Consider the following 4878-nt stretch of genomic DNA (forward strand, 5'->3'; position numbering starts at 1 on the left):
GTTTCAGTGTTTAAGAGCGCTTCTTGCTCTTGTAGAGGACCTGAGATGGTTTCCTAGGACCTATATGGTAGCACACGCCATCTGTGACTCCAGTTCTAGAGGCTGTGACATCTTCTTCTGCTCTCTAAAGGCACTGAATACACACAATGCTCATACGTACACACAGGCTCAGATACATACAATTTTAAATACATCTTTTATAAAATTAAAAACTCAGAGCAGCATGGTTAACCAGGTATGTAACATGGGTTACGTAAAAAGACCATGTGAAAGCAAAGCTTTAAAACAAAACAAAATGATTATCAGATAGGGTTAAAAAAATAACCAAAGACCAAATATGAACTTTCTATAAAAACCACACTTTGGGTCAGACAGATGGCTCAGTGAGCAAAGGCACTTGCCACTAAGCCTTATGACCCAAGTTTGATCCCCAGATCCTACATGGGAGATAAGGAGAACTGTCTCCTGTAACATGTGCCCTCTGAGCTCCATGTGTATGTTGACTTCTGCTCACATGAAGGTTAAATTCATTAAGCAGTAAAGAAGAGAAGAGGAACATATCTTAAGTATGAAGCTACATACAAATTACATCTTTTAAAAGTTGAAGATCTATCACTATAACACCATTAAGAAGGAAAGCTCTTGGAATGACATCAACATCGAAGCAGGGTGCAGAGCCAGGATTAGCAGTGCCCACCTGGGATCCCTGTCCTCAGGAGGATGAGGCAGGAGTCAAGTTCCAGGCTGGCCTGGTTACACAGTGAACACCTCCCTCAAAAAAAATCATAATAGATTTCAAAGTACAGAATACAACGTACAGGAACAAAAAAAAAAAAATGGAACTTTGTGATGTTTAAATGACCAACTCAAGAGAGCATAAACTGGAGCCGGGCAGAGGTGGCACACACCTTTATATCCCAGCACTTGGGAGGCAGAGGCAAGGTGGATCGCTGAGTTGGAGGCCAGCCTGGTCTACAGAAAAAGTTCTAAAACATCCAGGGCTACACAGAGAAACCCTGTCTTTAAAAAACTAAGCAAAGCAAAACGTAAACTGAAATAGTTCTACACTATTATTTGTTTTCCATTACTGTGAATTAAAGCAGCAGATATTTATTTCCCAGTTTTCTCTTTTATAAAAAGACTAGCGGTGGCTTCTCTACCCAGAAGTTAACAAGGCAACTTTGATAATCAAGGTAACTTTTGGTCTCTTATGCTACCTAAACTAAGATAGAATATATGTTCAGGTTCCTTAGGGGACTTGGTGGATTTTATTTCCTTGTAACTGTATGATTGAGGTTCCACACCAACTTGACCTAATAGGCATTTCTAGAACACTCCAATCACCAATGACATAGTATCTCTATATTTTGTCAAAAGCCTATAGAATGACTATCAACATATACCATAAATTGAATGAAAACCATGTAGCAATATACTGTGAAGAACTAAAATAATAAAATGTATTATCTCTGACTACAACTGAATCAAGTGTTGATAGCAGAAAGACTTCTAGAAAACCCTGAAATATTCCAAAACTGAAGACCACACTTATAAACAACCCAAAGGTCAAAGAAGAAATCAAATAGAAAATTCAAATTAATTTGGAACCATATGGTTGCTGGGAATTGAACTCAGATGGCTTAACCACTGAGCCATCTCTCCAGTCCCAAAGTTCATTTTTAAAAAAGAAAAGCATATAGGGGCTGGAGAGTTTGCTTAGTGGTTAAGAGCGCTCCTTGGGCACCAGGCACACATATAATAATATACATATGTGCATGTAAAACACTAAATAAAATTTTAAAACAAAACAAAAATATTTAAGTATGCAACTGGGCATGGTGGCTCATATCAATAATCCCAAACCTGGGCGCTATCGGGTGGGGGCGAGGTTCGGGCCGGTTGTGCAGTTGCGAGACTGTAGCTGTAGTCGCTTCGGCCGCTCAAGAGTTATACCCTGACTGTAAATTGGAGAAGCCAGTGGTGCTGCTGGTGTTTTTCAGAGGCAGTTCAAGTAGAATTCTACTAAGGTATAAACTCTTCCAAGATGTCAAAAACAAACAAATCCAAGTCTGGGTCTCGCTCTTCTCGATCAAGATCTGCATCTAGATCTAGGTCTCGTTTGTTTTCAAAGTCTCGGTCCCGAAGCCGATCTGTCTCTCGTTCAAGGAAGCACAGGCTGAGTTCTAGGTCTCGTTCCAGATCATATTCTCCATCTCATAACAGAGAAAGAAATCACCCCAGAGCATATCAGAATTGAGATTTCCGAGGTCACAACAGAGGCTACAGGAGGCCCTATTACTTCCGTGGGCAAAACCGAGGCTTTTATCCCTGGGGCCAGTGTAACCGAGGTGGCTATGGAAACTACCGTTCCAATTGGCAGAACTACCGGCAAGCATACAGCCCTCGTAGGGGCCGTTCTCGATCCCGGTCCCCAAAGAGAAGGTCCCCTTCACCATGGTCCAGGAGCCATTCTAGGAACTCTGATAAGTCATCCTCTGACAGGTCAAGATGCTCCTCATCCTCCCGGTCGTCCTCCAACCACAGCAGAGTTGAGTCGTCTATGCGAAAGTCTACAAAAGAGAAAAAGTCCTCTTCCAAGGATAGCCGGCCATCTTAGGCAGCTGGCGATAACCAGGGTGATGAGGCTAAGGAGCAGACATTCTCTGGAGGCAGCTCTCAAGATATAAAAGGGTCTGAGAGCTCAAAGCCATGGCCAGATGCCACCACCTATGGCACTGGTTCTACATCTCGGGCCTCAGTTTCTGATTTGAGTCCCCGGGAGAGAAGCCCAGCTCTCAAAAGCCCCCTCCAGTCTGTGGTGGTTAGGCGAAGGTCACCACGCCCTAGCCCTGTGCCAAAACCTAGTCCTCCACTTTCTAATGCATCCCAGATGGGCTCGTCTATGTCAGGTGGTGCTGGATATCAGTCTGGAGCACACCAAGGTCAGTTTGACCATGGCTCTGGGTCTTTGAGTCCATCCAAAAAGAGCCCTGTGGGTAAGAGTCCACCAGCCACTGGCTCTGCATATGGTTCATCTCAGAAAGAGGAGAGCGCTGCTTCGGGAGGAGCAGCAGACACAAAAAGGTATCTGGAAGAGCAGAAGATGGAGAATGGGAAGAATAAGGAGCAGAAACAAACAAATACCGATAAATAGAAGCTGAAGGATAAAGGGGGCTTCTTTGATACTGATGTCAAAATGAAATCTGATCCATTTGCTCCCAAGATGGACACTGAGAAGCCCTTCCAAGGCAGCCAGTCACCCAAAAGGTATAAGCTCCAAGATGACTTTGAGGAAAAGATGGCTGACTTCCACAAGGAGGAGATGGATGAGCAAGATAAGGACAAAAGTAAGGGAAGGAAGGAACCAGAGTTTGATGATGAGCCCATGTCTAAAGTCATAGCCTGTGCAAGCAAAAACCAGGAGGAAGAGAAGCCAGGCAAGTGGGAGAGCCCGAAAGCAGGGAGGGAACAGCAGAGGAAAGGGGAGGAGCTGGAGGAGGAGCCTTTCGCAGAGAGATCCCGAAAGGAGGAACGTGGAGGGTCCAAGAGGAGCGACAGTGGACACAGGGGCTTTGTGCCAGAAAAGAATTTCTGGGTGACTGCATATAAGGCAGTCCAGGATAAAAGTTCTTCGCCTCCCCCAAGGAAGACATCTGAGAGCCGTGACAAGCTGGGAAACAAAGGAGACTTTTCCGCAGGGAAGTCTTCCTTTTCCATTACTCGGGAGGCCCAGGTCAATGTCCGGATAGACTCCTTCGACGAGGACCTTGCACGACCCAGTGGCTTATTGGCTCAGGAACGAAAGCTCTGTCGGGATCTAGTCCATAGCAACAAAAAGGAGCAGGAATTTCGTTCCATTTTCCAGCACATACAGTCAGCTCAGTCTCAGCGTAGCCCCTCAGAATTGTTTGCTCAGCACATAGTGACCATTGTTCACCATGTTAAAGAGCATCACCTTGGATCCTCTGTGACGTTGCATGAACGCTTTACTAAATACCTAAAGAGAGGAAGTGAACAAGAAGCAGCTAAAAATAAGAAAAGCCCAGAGATACACAGGAGGATAGACATTTCCCCCCAGTACATTCAGAAAGCATGGTTTGACTCATGAGGAATTGAAAAGTCCACGGGAACCTGGCTACAAGGCTGAGGGAAAATACAAAGATGATCCTGTTGATCTTCGCCTTGATATTGAACGTCGTAAAAAACATAAGGAGAGAGATCTTAAGCGAGGTAAATCAAGAGAGTCGGTGGATTCCAGAGACTCTAGCCACTCAAGAGAAAGATCAACTGAAAAGACAGAGAAAAGCCACAAAGGATCAAAGAAGCAGAAGAAGCACCGCAGAGCAAGAGACCGGTCTAGGTCCTCCTCCTCTTCCCGTCATCTCACTCCTACAAAGCAGAGGAGTATCCCGAGGAAGCAGAGGTGAGGGAGGAGAACACCACAGGTTTTGACAAATCTAGATTGGGGACCAAAGACTTCGTAGGTCCGAATGAAAGAGGCGGCAGAGCTCGGGGAACCTTTCAATTTCGAGCAAGAGGGAGAGGTTGGGGCAGAGGAAACTATTCCGGTAATAATAACAACAGCAACAATGATTTTCAAAAGAGAAGCCGGGAAGAATGGGATCCAGAGTATACACCTAAGAGCAAGAAGTATTACTTGCATGACGACCGGGAAGGCGAGGGCAGCAACAAATGGATGAGCCGAGGCCATGGCCGAGGAGCCTTCCCCCGGAACGGGGCCGGTTCATGTTCAGGAAATCCAGTACCAGCCCCAAGTGGGCCCATGACAAGTTCAGTGGCAAGGAGGGAGAGATTGAAGACGATGAGAGCGGGACAGAGAACAGAGAAGAGGACAGTTTACAGCCCTCAGCTGAGTAG

General features: G+C 45.5%; 1 pseudogene across 1 annotated transcript; it reads left to right on the forward strand.

Moving 5' to 3' along the window:
* Window positions 1-2044: 2044 nt before the first annotated feature.
* Window positions 2045-4878, forward strand: LOC308414584 (thyroid hormone receptor-associated protein 3-like; annotated as a pseudogene). Its single transcript has one exon. The product of its transcript is annotated as a thyroid hormone receptor-associated protein 3-like (transcript).

Source organism: Micromys minutus, assembly GCF_963924665.1.
Source record: "Micromys minutus genome assembly, chromosome: X".
Taxonomy (NCBI): domain Eukaryota; kingdom Metazoa; phylum Chordata; class Mammalia; order Rodentia; family Muridae; genus Micromys; species Micromys minutus.